General features: G+C 33.1%; 1 protein-coding gene across 1 annotated transcript in view; it reads left to right on the top strand.

The window, feature by feature from the left end:
* The window catches only part of LOC129749844 (uncharacterized), a 324,747-nt gene that overhangs the window by 24,941 nt on the left and 283,020 nt on the right, over positions 1–16,786 (top strand). The gene's annotated exons all lie outside the window — the stretch shown is intronic.

Genomic DNA, 16,786 nt, shown 5'->3' with positions numbered 1-16,786 from the left:
TTCTTTGATAGTTCATGTTTCTCTAATTTCTTTCATCACATATGAAAATGTGAATTTTTGTTCCTAGTCTGCATTTTGAGCATTAACTAAAAATTCGAATTAAAATTCCAGATTAGATTTTTTAGGATTTAAAAACAAAACAGTGAAATTTGATCAGAACCCCCAACCAAAACTCTCTTACTTGATTTTGAATTTATGGGTTTCATTATAATTTTTTTCAAAATATTCGAACTTGCGAATTTGAACAAAAATTTCGAGTGATGAAATTGTTACAGATTTTTCAATTCTGGACTCATGAAACTTGTTTATGTTTCGATTCTGCAAATGAATTGGGGATAAAAGTTCAAGTCTTAATCTTAAAAATGCTTTGTATTTTAAATATTTTCTTTTCAATTTCCGAAATTTGGAGCATTGAATTTTAAAAATCCATCTTATTTTAGTTTGTAAAACAAAACCAAGATTCGAATCAGGATTCTTATGATGATGATCCGAACTGATAATCAAAAACAATAACCTGAGTACTTACTAGAAATTTTTCCGCAAGTATCTGGACTATTTTATGATAAAATCTTGCATAAACCATACATACTGTTTTTTCCAGAATCGATTTTATCGAATTATTATCGAAGAAATTTTGAAATCATCCCATTCTAATCAAGAAGAAAAACACTTAAAAAACGGATATTTTCAATCTAAACAAATCAGCCGATTAAGAATCATATTTAAGGCTTCCAAAAAGTTGATATTGTTTATTGTGACAAAATATGTTAAAATCACGTTTTAAGCGCCAGATTCGCAATCAAACTTTTGTTTAATTTTGCAAGTAAAGTGAAAAAACTGTACTGAATATGGGTAATCTGACAAGCTTAGTCTTACTTTAGGAGTACATTAAACTTTTTGAAGACTTACTTTTGAAATTCAATATTCGTGACTTAATAATACTCTCAACAAGTGAGAAACCCTCCTTGGGAGGGTGGAGGGTGATAATCTCCAAAACCCCCCATGGTCATGGCCATGGTCATAGTCTTTTTGCCAGTAGTAATCATTTAGCTTTAGAGATCGAGTTTATATGCGAGTAGTGCTTTAAAAATGCATTTAAAAAAATTGAAACAGATCAATATTACGTGCTTGAGGTGAATTTTAAGTTTATTGAGCGAAAACCTTGATCATTATTTGAATTATCATAAACGCGAAATCGCCAAAAAAAAACACATCGTCCTATACACAATTTTTTACATCTGTTATCAAAATTGGATGACTGGTGCCATTTTCTTTTCTTATAGGAATTGCTGGCAAAAATTACTCATAACGGGTTTTAAGTCATCATAATAGATTTTACGTGAAATTCGTGAGTCAGTCTTTAAATAAAGTATTAACCACAAGACTCACGTAGAATCGATTGGATGCATCAAAAATTTAGTGTACGTGAAAATTCCCGTGTATTTAATTTCTAAACAAATTTGCGGTTTGGGTGGCAGTAGTTTATGAAAAGAGTAGTCCTTATAAAAAACAAATTAAAAAAAATAGAAGAAAAATTCATTTATAATGTAAAATTCCTTTTGGTTGTGTACATACACCAAAAATTCAGCCTTTACTCCAATCATGATACTCAATATTTCAACGTCATTGGCATAAGATGTGTACGCCAGCGGTGAAGATTTGAGACCACCGGCATTAGCTACTTCCTAGCGCAACCGAATTGCATATGTTTGATGGAAACAAAATAAAAACGTTTTCATATCCCTCCCTTTCCCATCACAAAATAAAGAAGGATGGACACAATAAATGAATGAATGAGATCTTGTACTAAGCCTAGGATCCATTTTAGCCTGCAGCGCATAACATTTAACAGTTTTTGAATTTTCCATACAAATTCAGGGATGTCTAACGAACACCCTAAGATAGAATCGCGATAGGAAATTAGATATTGCTTTTTTTGGCGTATTTTTAATGCAGATGGACAGTTTAGGTTGTTTGGCTATAGCATTAACCATTGGAATTAGTCATTAAGACTATTTTAAAGGCAATCTAAAACAAGTTACACTTTCCATAAATGGTCGGGTAAACCGGACACCTTAAATATTTCGAAAATTACAATGTTACAATGTATGTATCTCCTACGAGATATGTTGTTTTGAAGCTCACCAAGAATGTGCTAACCTTCGATGCATAACTCGAATGTTCTGAATAATGATTTAACTTTATTCGACAAAATTTAACAATACATTTTCCATTACTCAAAGATGCTCAATTTGAAAAATTTTGTTCAGGGGTTTCTGATATATAGAATGTCGAATTTCGATTATTCTCTTCATAGAATTCTACGCATTTCATAATAAGCTAATTGATTTGGATTTAATTGAACAATTTTATCTGAATCAAGTAACAAGACACACAGTTATTTTACCAAACCCGTTGCTGAGCAATGAACAAGCAATAAACAAACTTGACAGTTCAAGTTCCAAACATTTAATTTGTGTTATTTATTTGTACAGCTTTATCAACCGAGCCCGAACCAAAAGTATAACAGTTTTTGAAAGGTTTTTTCTTGGTTTAATTTTTTTTCCTGCCATCCATTGGGGCCAACCTCTTTGCTTTATTTATTTAACCGAAGCTTCCCGCTTGGTTAATAAGAAGGTAAACAGTAGAGGAGCGAGAAAAAAAAAACATATTAAATCAGCAAATCAAACCCAAATCGGTAAAGCACACACCCATAAAAGCAACCAAACTACGCACACGGTTCATGAAGCATTCCGAAGTTTTGAAGATACCGCCAGCCGAGTGCAGCTTAATGAGCGGTGCGAACTTTGAGGGGAAAAATGATGATCCGAAAATATGGAGCCAGAATGAAAAATGTTGATTGTTGCCTGTTGCCTGTTTGAATGATGAATTTTCGTGAACACAAGTGGGCATCCGAGGGCAATTAATCTTTGGCTGATTATTCTACAAATGTTTCGCGAAATTTAATCTTGGAAAGAGTAGGGTTTTACGAAGAAAGTCAGGACTGCCTCGAACATCATGGTAAGGCTAACGCTTGTGTTGAAGTGTGATTTTTTTAACCTCAATTCACAATTTTAGTTAGGTATATTTTACTAAACTAAGTCGAATTGGGGTCATTTTTGAATCTCTGAAACCCTGGGTTCTTAAAATCTTCGTTTTGGTTTGAAACTCATACATGGTTTATGTAACGTTAACATAAGTTAATCCTAAATTTTATGGTTTGTATGGAGAAATTGATTATTTTGTACTGTAAACCCTACATAATTTTTGGTTCTCCTGTGGAATCAAGCCTGCTCATAGTTTTTGTGCAAATTTATAAATTCTCTTAAGGAAATTTTTTGCTAAACAACTTTGTCCAAGACCGTTACTTCGTATCTTATAAACCAACAAAGTTATGAGGTATTTAACAGGGGTATGTCTTTTGTCATTGAAAAACAATAAATTCAATTGATATCACTGCTGGTACCTCGCAAAATATTGCATGAAAAGTAGTCATGCATTATCTAGCTTGGCACCCAACAGTGATATCAATTGAAATTATTGTTTTTCAATGCCAAAAGACCTGCCCCATTCAACATCTAATATCTTATTTGTCTAATAAGATACGTAGTTATGGTCATGGACAAAGTTGTCCAACTAAAAAAAAATTCAGAGAATTTATAAATTAACACAAAAACAATGATCAAGCTTGGATCCACAAAAGAAACAAAAAAAAAGTTGTTGCTTTTTCAGAACAAAATATTCAATTTTTCCAAACACAAAAAAGTTTAAATTTACTCATGTAAACGTAACTTCAAAATTCTGTCTAATATTTGACACAATGAAAAATTTATCATTTTCGTTTTTGTACTTAAGAAACTCGAAAGCAAGTCAGCAATTTATCAACATATCGATATTTTTAATGATTAAGGTTGAATAATCCATCACTTGTTAGTCAATATGAGTCCTGTTTTTTCTTCATTAACACGTTCGTCGCCCAAAAAAAATCTCAGAGCATGAAAGTGAAGCGAGAGAGCTTCAGATTTACAACGCGTGGCAGAACTGAGCGGCAACCTTACTTAAGAGAGCCGTCACCCATATATGGGTGACGTGGCGACGAACGTGTTAAAATCATCCTTCCTTTAGCTGTTTATCCTCCTTTTCGAAAGGTTTATTTATATTTTACCCAAACCATCTCTGAACAGCATTCATATCTTACGGTTCGACTTAATTGTTCTTGGTAAGTGAGAATGTTGTTTTTGGTGTTTCTGAACGATTCCTGGAACTGTAATTAGGAAACGATGACACCGATATTGGAAGCGTAGATTCCAATTATCGATAGCTAAGCGACTTTGGAGCTCCAGTCAGTCATAACCACGCACAATAACGACGACCCACACGTGGCGGGGGGTTTATGTTAATTTGATGACTCCACGGGGGATTGATTGAATGCAGTTCTTTTGGCCATTCTAACTTTGTACATTCGAGTGGGTCGCTTTCTTGTTCTTGGGATAGGATGATGGTGTGGTTTAAATGGTTTGTAAATGAATGGGACGCGAGCAATTAGTGCGTTTCGCAGCTATGAGAATGATTCTGGGAGACTGAGCTGTGGTTACCCTTAGGCATGGAATACTGGTACAGTGTTGATCGATCTCTTTTGAAGTGTCAGCTCCAGAGAATGTATCCATAAATTTGGCAGGCTTAGAAGTTAATTTTGGAATGATTGACGTTTCCAAGTGAAACATCAAAAGCTTAAGAAGTCACGCAAATAACTGTTACCAATTAGGAACACGGAGCTGTCAAGGTGTATTCTAAAAGTGGTTAGTTTATGTTTATACAAAGAACACACATTGATAATCGATTACTAAAACCTTTTAACATAGTTTTAAATCTCCATAAACAAACAAATAAGATAATACAGAAATTTAGGGAAAAGAGTAAAAAGGTATCTTTAAATTAATTTTCAATTTTTTAGCAATTGTAACAATTTTCTTAAACATGGTTTTTTGCTATCTTGGAAAACAAATGAGGAATAATATCTTGGCGTTGGGAATATGATGTTTTTTTTTTCAACCGTCGTCCAGTCCTTCAATTACAAAATGTCAAAAAATATTCGTTGGATTTTTTATCTTTGCGCCTATTTTCAGTTTGTGAAGTTATGTTGAAAAATGAAAAAAAAATGAAATTCCAAGCAAAAATTCTGTCAAAATTGGAATTTGACCATATTAGATTTTTTCATAAAATTCAGCTAATTTTCTATGTGTCAGAAAGTCAATTCTCATCCAATATTTTTTCATCCAAACTTCATGCATTTTTTAATCATTTGGTCACAAAATTAAATTCCGTTTCTTCCGATTTCTCTGCCCCTCCCCCTCCTAGGTGATTTTTGACGGTTAAAAATCGTTACTTTATGCTTTTTGAGACAGCCCCGAATCAAATTGAGCTGAAATTTTGTCTTCGTTAGTGTTTTGGCCTATCTTAAAAAAATGGAAACATCGTTTGACAAACATTCAATTCCAACTAATTGTGATAAATAAGCAGAGTAGAGACTGATTGCGTGACTAATTCTAGTAATAAATCATACAATTTTACTCATACTCAACCAAATCTGAGGCATGTCGGCTTTTATTTTTTGCTTTTTTGTATGTTTTTCGCGGTTCTTTGTGATGAAAATATATAAAAAAAATCAACTTTAGTTAGTTTTCATTCATTTTCATGTTTTTAAAGATAAAATTATCATCAACCCAGTAAGCTCATTATTCTGTAAAATAAATCAATGACTTTTGAAAAAAAAATCCATTATATTTTATTCATGACACCGGAAACCAAATTTTTTTTAATTTGGATTGAATGTTCAAATCAACCAATATTTAGCTGTCATAGCGAGGTTTCATTATTTAAACTGAGATGATCACGATATTTGTTCAAAAACGCCATCCTTTTTTTTGAGAAATATGTCTTTCATCAATTTTCAGACATCAACAAAACTAGAAGATGATTCCAAAATGGTATCTATATATATATAAAAATGAATTTCTGTCTGTCTGTCTGTCTGTCTGTCTGTCTGTCTGTCTGTCTGTCTGTCTTTCTGTCTGTTCCCTATAGACTCGGAAACTACTGAACCGATTTACGTGAAACTTGGCAGGTGGGGGTATTGGAGGCCGGGGAAGGTTCCTATTCTGGTTTGGGACCCCTCCCCCTTACAGGAACGGGGGGAGGGGCCTCCCAAATAAAAGACAATTTTTTGCATAACTCGAGAACCCATCAAGCAAATGGTATCAAATTTGGCATGAGGTGGTATTTGGGAACGGGGAATATTTCAATGAATATTAGGTACCCCTCCCTCCTCTCAGTGGGGTGATAGGAAGGGGGGAGGGGGGCTACCTTACAATTTTTCATATAACTCGAAAACTAATCAAGATATTGGAACCAAATTTGGCATGGGAAGGTGTTTTGATATGAAAAATATTTCAATGATTGTTTGAGGCCCCTCCCTCCCTGCAGTTGAAAGGGGGAGGGGCCTCTTTTATTTTTTTTTTACATAACTCAAAAACTAATAAAGCAAATGGAACCAAATTTGGCATGGGAAGGTATTTGGATGCGAATAATATTTCAATAATTATTTGAGACCCCTCCCTCTTTCCAGTAGGGAGATATAATGGGGGGAGGGGCCCTCTTTTTAATTTTCTACATAACTCAAAAACTAATCAAGCAAACGGAACCAAATTTGGCATGGGCGGATGTTTGGGAACGCGACATGTTCTAATGATTGTTTGAGACCCCTTGCTTCTTCCAGCGGAGAGAAAGGAAAGAGGGAGGGAAGTTTCATAAAATTTTTATTGCATAACACAAGAACTATAACAACAAACGGAATTAAATTTGGCATTGAATGATATTTGGGTACGAGAAATGCTTCTATGAATATTTCGTATCCCTCACACGCACACCTTCAAAAAGGTGGATGAAAAGGGGGAGAAGAGGTCTCCCTTACAATTTTCAGTATAACTGGAGAGCTGATCGAGCAAATTGAACCATATTTGGCTTGTGAGGGTATTTGGATACGAGAAATGTTTCTATTATAAATTGAAGCCACCTTTTTTCAATGGAAAGATAAAAAGGGGGAAAAGGGGGCTTCCATACAATTTTTTTGCATAACTCGAGAATTAATAGAGCAAATGAAATAAAATTTGGTATCAAAAAGTATTTGAGAACAAAAAACACTTTTATGAATATTATGTTCTCACCCCTCCATTCAATGAGGAGAACGGAAGGGGGATGGTACTTTCTTTCAAGTTTATGCATAACTCAAGAATTTACAACGCAAATAAATCCAAATTTGGCATGGGATAATATTTTAATACGAGAAATTTTTTTACGTCAAACAATTCCTTTCTTGCAGTGGGATGATAGAATTGGGAATAAAGGAAGGGAAGAGGAGAGAAATGGACAAAACTTAACATGGAAAATCATTTGATATGATTCTATGATTATCTGACATACCATGCTCTATTCTGTGAGTAGGTGCATGGGAGGAAGGAGGTTAGCCCAATACAATTTTGTTAGCATTAGTTCTCAATTTATGCTAACGAAGCCAACAAATGGAAACAAAAATGGCATGGAAAGGTACTTGGTTACGAGATATGTTTCTACGATTGTTATAGACCCTTTCGCTTTACAGTGTAGAGAGGAGAAAAAAGGAGGGGGTTCCACATAAATTTTGTTGTAAAGCTTAAAAACTTATCAACCAATTTAACAATATTTCATACAAAAAATTTTTTGGGAATGAATAAAATGGGTATGATTATTAAAGATCACACCTCATTCAGCAGGGGGGGAGGGAAGCACAGGGGAGGGGGGGCTCTCTTATCAGTTTTCTAGCATAAATCCAGAATATATCAAGCAAAAACAACCATATTTTATCAGTTGGATTATTTGCGTACGATTTATTTGAGACCCTCCTTTTTAGGGCGAAGCTTAAAGAAACAGATTAAAATTACCAGATCTTTAACACAAATTTATCGATCAAGATTCAGAATATAAGTTTACGTTATTTTTGGATTGCCATCCGAAACTCCAGCTGCAGCTCTTAATTTATAGCGGTTGCTTATGAATTATGTTATAATTTGATTTAAAATAATGCCAACAAAACAGTAAAAATTTGATTAAATTCTGAAAATATCATTCGATTTTGAAAGGTGTAGCAAAGCACACCGGGTCAGCTAGTAGTTTATGAAAATCGGTTCAGTTGTTTTGAAGAAAATCCGGGTCTTTATGACCCTAAGTGGTCAATTGTTCTTTTTTTAACCGCAAAGGAAGGTTTATATTAACGACCCCTTTCGCCAACCTTTTTTGACACATTAAATCAGTTAAGCATCTGGCATAACTCCAATGTGTAAATTTATATCTCCTTTTCTATGCATAATAACTTCAAACTCGCTAAAAAGTTCAACAGTTGATATGGGCAGCCCTTTTTGCCGACCCCTGACCAAAAATTTCACTTTTGAAAACATTCTGAAACTTTCATCACAATCTACAGTGGTACAGGGTGGAACTTTACCGTGACAAAATTAATAACTATGATACTTTAAGAGATAAACAAATCGCTAATCAAACCATGCTCTTTAATAATCTTAAATTAAACATTAGAACGTGTCATTTTTGCATGATTTACACACTTAAACTTTTTCCAGTGAACAGATAGAGAAAAACTGTCGTCTTTTGAGGCAACTTTTCCGAAGATACCACATAGGTCAGGGCTGTAGGAAAAATCGACTCATGGGGGGGGGGGGGGGGGAGGGGTGTTTTGAAGACTAATTTTTACCTATGATTTTTTGTCCAACAACACACGATTAAAAAAAACTAGTAATGCTTATTCATTTTTAAGTAGTCATGAATAGTTTTCTTATGAAATCGTAACTTTAGAGAAAACACGATGGTAAAGTGTCATTAATAAAACGTTAAAAAAGTAAATTTAGAACTGTGGTCCGTAGCCTAAAGGGTTAGCTAAATTTTTAAATGAAGCCTCTAGAAACAAAAAATTAAATTTTCTTTCATCGATGTTTAAATTTTTTGAATTTGTTTGAAAGTCTGGTAGATCAAAGTTATTTGATTTGAGCATAAAATAAGTTCTTTTCAGGGTAATCTTCAATTTCTTAAATAAAAATTATTCTATACTCAAAACAAACAAGCCCAATCTTCTAAACTCTTTTGCAAATTCCAAGATTTTATCCTTTGATAAAAATAAATGCAAATTTCCAAAAAAACAGTAAGATATAAAAAAAAATTTCGGATAAACTTGAATTCAAAAATTGAACTTTGAATCTGTTTCCGAATTTCTATACGATTTCTGAAATGTATAAAAAATAAGATTTAGTAATCCCAAATTAGAATTTTATGAGTCAAGTTTTAGAGCCCTCACTCATTGATCTATAATTTAGATTCTGTAGTGGTGGTTTAATCTTAGTTTATAATTTCAATTTTTTTATCTGTTTTGAGAAACTGATTTAAAATGTGAATTTCAAATGATGAAATAGAATCTGAGTTTTCATTTTTAGATCGCCACTTAGAAGCTTTAAATGTTTAAATTTTATGTAAGAATAATGTTCAAGAACTTCATAATTTGAATGTTAAACAATTTTTTCATATTTTAAAAACTATTTAAAATGCATGTGATTTTCGAAAAACATAATTTGATATGAAATGGAAAACCGAATTTGAACCAGGATTTCAAAGAAAATTGTCATGCCTAATTTTTTTTATGATTATTCGAACTGAAAATCCAAAATCCTAAACTTGATACAGAATCATAAATACGAAAATATGTCAAAATACAACTTTGGTTATGGAAATGTAAAACCAGAACCTCGGAAATGGGTTTAATTTAAAATTTAATACTCATACCGGAATTTCTATGATAAGGTTGCCAAATTGCCCGGTTTTAACCGAATTGTTTCGGATATTTAATGTAAAAATTGGAAAAAGTCCGGTTCCACCCGGTTGCCCGGATTTCATTGGAAAATCCCGGGTTTGCTCTTGTTCTCATTCTTAACAAAACTTAAAAAAAAAACAAATTGTGTTGTAGTTTTTTATGCGTCAAAAAGTTTCCTAGGTTCAATTCCTAGGTTTTGATTAAAATTGCCCGGTATTTTCTGGTATTGATTTTGGTCAACAATTTTGAAATCAAATACCCAGGTTTTTATAAAAAACTGACCAGATTTGTTCGGCACGGATACGTGCTGAAAAAAATCTGACAACCTTATTGTATGAAGAAGTGAGAAAATTTTGAAAAACTGTAGCAGAATTTTGATCTTGGCATGGGCTTTTCAGGTTTTTGCATTAGTTTTTAGTCCAGATAGTAACTCTTGAATATCTTTGCTTTGCTGGGGATTAGGCTTTTCTTATAATCATAATCATTTTTTCGTTCTCCCTCTCATATCAAATTCTGGTTCCATTATGTGATAGGGAAAGAAACTGGAGAACGGTTGCCATGGACCGAGTGAATTTTAGGAATAATGTTCGTTAAGTCATGTCGTGAGACGGAATACTATGTAAATAAAAAAATGCGCATGCGCATTTTTCCACCCAATGCGCATATTGGGTATTATGCGCATACAGCCGATTCGCGATATGGCTGGAGGTTCAACATATTTATTCAGTGTAGCTTGAGGGTAATACGCTGTTGACACATGAAAAACAAAATTATGTTTATATAAAGTTAAAAAAAAATTTAAAAAATCAAACAAGAGTTTTGTTAGTTATGGGGATTTTTTTTTATTATCTGACAATTTGCGCCGGGGGTCTTCAAATTTTCCCCAAAATTGAAAATTTGGTTCATTTTTTGCGACTTAAAAACACATGTATTTTTTCAGATTTCTAACATTTTTATTTTTTGAGTTAGCTTCGGTTAGATTTTTTTGTAAATAAAAAATAACCATTTTTCAAAGCTACATAACTCTGTTGTTTCTAAACGGAAATTAGAAAATAGCACATCAAAATGCATTGAAATTTTATCAGTTTCCAAATAGAATAAATGAAAAAAATTAAATAATGACCTTCAACATGAAAAGTTGTAAATAAACTTTAAATGGCGTCTAAAAGTACCGTCTGCACCACCGAATATTTTGCAAAAAATACCATTGTGTAGCTCGATTTATGATGCAACTTTCATCTGAAGACACCAAAGTGGGCCATTAACACCTTGAAGAGTTATGAAAGAAATAATGACAATAAATCTCTTTTTTTGCATCGAAAACAAACAATGGTCGAACAACTGCACTCACATATGGAGATAGCAAGCACTTCTAACAACATGGAAACAAAAGAACTTACCAAAGCAGGTAAAAAACACTACTTCTTCGTGCTTTGTAGATTGTTTGCAGCAAAACTGACTTTGAATTTTAACCAAAATTTTGAGTATCGTATTGTTTAAGTGATATAACTAATAATGGGAATGTTGCTTTTACAACCTGGTCACATACTATGTAACTTATTAATTTTTCGATCAAAGATCATTGTGAAGCATAATCAATGCCAATAGTAGAAGGTTCAGTCCCTGTGTTTGGGATCACAAAAATGTGATTAAAAAAATGAAATATAGACGTGCTTTACATAGTTTTTATACCGGGAGCTAAGCACTGGACACCAAAATCCTTTCCCATTGATAAAAAAGTATGAGAAAGTGGCACAAATGTTGTAGAAATAATCAAAGAGCTCAGTATGGCTAGCCCAGGCTGTAAAATGATGAAAATATGATACTTTTACCGTATTCGTTTTCTACATTAGCCCAGTTTTGAGGTTTACCATACTAGAACAAACATAATTCGTCGTCAGCGTTTTGCTACCTCGATCGCTCACACACGAATCTTCAGTGTTCCACCGTCCATTTAAAATCAAATCTGGGGAATTACGGATGCAAAACTTAGCGCATAAACTTCTAAAAATGACAGTAAAATGTGCATAACTTGTTGTGACCTGGTGCAAAACTGGGTATAAACAAATACGTTAATAGATTTTTGGATATAACATGAAGTCAGTTAAGCTGCAACAATCTACCGCCCCTTCTTTCATAACAGTCCCATATCTTCTATATATATAAAAAGCAATTTCTGTATGTTTGTTTGTTTGTTTGTTTGTTTGTTTGTTTGTTTGTCCTCTATAGACTCAGCCGTCTTAACAGCTAGAGGTCTGAAATTTGGCATGGATGTTCATTAGGACCAGGAAGGATGAAAAATGTTTTTAGATTTTCGGATGACCCCTTCTGAAGGGGGTCGTCCATAGAAGACAAATTTTGTTTTCGCGATATTGACGTTACTTTTTGTCGGATCGTGTTGAAAATTTGCAGATGAGTGTTTTGAAAGACGAGAAATCGATTTCTGGTGACAAATTTTGTGTAAGGGATCGGCCAAAGGGGTCGTCCATATTAACTGTTCGCTGTTTTTGCGATATTGACGTTATTATACATCGTATTCAGATGAAAATTGGTACACGATAGTTTTGAGTGACGGGCAATCGATTTGAGGTATCAAATTCAGTGTTAGAGGCCGGCAAAAGGGGTCGTCCATATTAATTTTTCAGTATCTTTGTGATATTGACGTTTTTATTCATCGGATTGGTATGAAAATTTGCACATAGGAGTTATTAGGGATGAACAACTGATTTCACTTATCCAAACCAAAATCAGGGATCGGTCAAAGGGGTAGTCCATATTAACTATTCACTGTTGATGCGATATTGTCGTTATTATACATCGGATTCAGACAAAAATTGGTACACGAGAGTTTTGAAAGACGGCAATAGATTTCAGATAATAAATTCAGTGTACGGGGCCGGCAAAGGGGGTCGTCCATATTAACCTTTCAATATTTTTGCTATATCGTCAAAATTATACATCGGATTGGGATGAAACTTTGCACACGGTTAATTTCAGGGACGTGCAATCGGTTTCAGATTCAAATATTTTGCCAGGGGTCGACGAAAGGGTTCGTCCATATAGATTAATTTTTCACTGTTTTAGCAATATTGAGCAATATTCAACGGATTGCTTTGAAAATTGGCACACGGGAGTTTTGAGGGAGGGAGGGAAGCGAGGGAAGGGAAGGGACAATCAGCTTTTTCTGTTTTGGAATATATTTTTAACTTGTGACCACCACTTTCAGCATAAACGAAAATCGTTTCTCGGTTGTCATAATAAATCGTTAGGCCTGAAATTTTCGAAATTGGGTTATTGGTAAGGTCGAGAGCGCCATTTTTATTCATTATGGGACTGTTAATCGACCATATTTGAAACCTTTTTCGAATCTACTAGCATAACAGTCCCATACAAAATATATTTTTCTCACCAAGCTACTTTCTAAGACTTCAATTTGATCATTTTTGAACTTCTGAATGCAATTGTAAGAAAAAGAAACATACTTTTGCAAAAATATATCATGAATTCCACATTGTAAGTTGAATCTTTTTACGATTTTTGATTGCATCCGATAGTTTTTCGCTCAGGAAGTCATTCCTAAGAAAGTCAGACCTGCCTTCGAAAACTAGTGTGCATCATTCGACATCAAGTGAGTTAAAAAATGTTTAAATGATTTAAAGCAATAAACCAAAGACTATTTCGCCGAAAGAAACATTGAAAAGTAACCAAATCCGTGGTATTTCACATATGGGACTGTTATTCAGGTATATTTCATATAGGACTGCCACGAATTGATATTTTTTTCGAAATTTCTAGAACAAAACCTCTTTTTTTAGTCTTTTATGTTGAAGCCTTATGTTGACCTAAAATGACGAAAATTCATATGGGACTGCGAGTAAGGGCAGTCTGAAAAGGACGAGAAAATAGTGTTTTTTACCAGCTTTGATAAGTTCTTTTGTTTCCATGTTGTTAGAAGTGCTTGCTATCTCCATATGTGAGTGCAGTTGTTCGACCATTGTTTGTTTTCGATGCAAAAAAAGAGATTTATTGTCATTATTTCTTTCATAACTCTTCAAGGTGTTAATGGCCCACTTTGGTGTCTTCAGATGAAAGTTGCATCATAAATCGAACTACACAATGGTATTTTTTGCAAAATATTCGGTGGTGCAGACGGTACTTTTAGACGCCATTTAAAGTTTATTTACAACTTTTCATGTTAAAGGTCATTATTTAATTTTTTTCAACTATTCTATTTGGAAAGCTGATAAAATTTCAATGCATTTTGATGTGCTATTTTCTAATTTCCGTTTAGAAACAACAGAGTTATGTAGCTTTGAAAAATGGTTATTTTTTATTTACAAAAAAATCTAACCGAAGCTAACTCAAAAAATAAAAATGTTAGAAATCTGAAAAAATACATGTGTTTTTAAGACGCAAAAATGAACCAAATTTTCAATTTTGGGGAAAATTTGAAGACCCCCGGCGCAAACCCGTCAAATAATAAAAAAAAATCCCCTTATGTCAAAATATATTAAACTTTAATTATCGTGCGTACAGAATCTTTAAAAAAAATATTAATGATTTTCTTTCATATTCATCTGAAAATCGAAAATTCAACAAATTGAAGCATTTGGCAAAGTTGTAAATGATTTGATTTTGGAATGTCTGTCTGAAATGCCCATCAGGCGGGTTCAGGCAGTTTGAATGCCTTTGTCAAGAAGAAATAGATTAATCTAATTTTTTTTTACTTTTCATCATTGAAACATTAAATCTACACTCAAATCATAATCTTACAGAGAAATAGAAGAGCTTTATACTGATCCGATGAAAAAACGATATGAACAAAATATTACCATGAAATATGGCCATACGGTCAATCTAACTATGTTTCATGCCAAAAAACTAGTGATGTCTAAAATTTTACCAAAATTTCAGCCTTCACGTATGCTACTTATATTTTATCGTTTATGGTTTTTATAGTTCATTATATACGATAACATTTTGTTTATCTTATTGAAAGATCAATTAAGTTGTTTTGAATCGCAGTAGAATTGCGTAAAGCTCAATATTTACTGTAAAATTAAGCAATCTTTCATGCTTGCGATCTATGATGACATATTATTTTCATGAAAGGTCGTACAATAATTGTGAGAACATCGTATAATGAAATTTGATCAATCTGTTCGTACTTGTCATTCAAAGTCGCTTATTGAGATAAACTTAATCGGTTAATAATTGTTAATAATGCTATTCCTATGCTAAGTAATATCGTAATCATCTTATGTCAACAATTGCAAAAATTGGAAATCCTTGACGAATTTCGTTGCAAAAATTAAGGCAGTTTTGATTAAGAAAAAAAATTTTAAAAATGATAAAAGTGGCACATACAGTCGGCGTTTGCAAAAACACAGGCGACGCTTCAAAAAATCCGGTTCTGTGATAAACGACTTTCGAATCGTTTGAAAGTACAGCAAATAGCTAGCTAAGATCTAACAGCGCTGAATAATATTATTGATTGTAATAGAATCGTCTTTGAGATAGATTAAAGTTGTATGTAAAAAAAAGGCATCTTATAATAGATTTGGGGTCTGAAATGATGCGGTCAGTGGTATTTTATACCATCAACTGATTTTTAAACGAAACTCTCAACTGTACATTAACATATTTGCTTGTTTGATGCAATATACATACGCAGTATTTGGAAATAGGCATTCAGTATTTTTATAACAAGGTTCATTAATTTAATCAAAGACACATAAAGTTGTAAATGTAACTTTAAATTCTATTGTATTTTTGTTCACGGCGATTCAAAGTAAAGCGGTGAAATCGGTGGAACTAGTAGAGGTTTAAATGATTGAAAATACACTTTTTATACAAAAATTACCTATTTTACTTATAGATGAAAATGTTGAAAACGTTGAAATTTAATTTTTTAATAAAGTGTTGCAGTTTTCTTTTATATATTTTGTTCTATCAAAAGACACTTAAGCTGATTTTTTAAATCATTTCAACTCCAAAAAATATTGATGGAACTGATCTGTTAAATTTGGTAGAACACTAAATTAGTATTTAATATCATATTGAGAATAATAGAACCGGTTTGGCCACTACAACATAACCGCTTCAACCGGATCCAAGTGATCAATCTCACAAACAATTCGCTTTTGTCTATTGGTTGAGCCATAAGTTTCCTCTCGTATACGTAACAGTGCCTCAAACTCGATTGAAACATTTTAAAATTTTTGGAAGCTAGTTTTGATATTGTATAGTTAATGTTACGATTTTTCTACTAAAAATGTTTTTTAATAAGAGAAAAAAAGCATTTTCAATCATTCAAATCTCTACTAGTTCCACCGATTTCACCGCTAATTTCAAATGGAAATGGTTCCGTTTATCATCAAAAACGAACGAGTCCTCCAAAATTGCCTATAAAATACACTAAATGCTTTCTCTAGGGCTTCAGCAACTTCTAAACCCATCATAATCTATGAGACAATTGTAGATCGTGACTTGTTACAACTTTGTTTCAAAGACAGCGAACCATTTTATCCATTCTACAACGTGTCAGGTTCAAAAAACTGTTTTTTCAGAAGATTTCTTTTACTTTGACTGTAACTCTTGAGGGTGATGTGATATAACTTTGACATATTCTACAAACTTATGTGATTTGATTAGATAAACAACTTTGTCGAAGACATCAAAGCCCTTATTTGAAAAACAAAAAAGTTAGCATTTTTTTCTCGCTATCGGTGGACCCCTTGGCAAAAATTTTTATACTGAATTATGCTTCATGTAAAACTGAACAATGTTGCTGAAAACATCAAATGTCTATCTCTTCATCCGTGGGCGCTATTAATTTCGTACAGCTAGATTGATGTTCTGCACCACTGTGCACTGATC

This window comes from Uranotaenia lowii, chromosome 2 (assembly GCF_029784155.1).
Source record: "Uranotaenia lowii strain MFRU-FL chromosome 2, ASM2978415v1, whole genome shotgun sequence".
Lineage (NCBI taxonomy): Eukaryota > Metazoa > Arthropoda > Insecta > Diptera > Culicidae > Uranotaenia > Uranotaenia lowii.
This window is presented reverse-complemented; position numbering and strand designations above follow the sequence as displayed.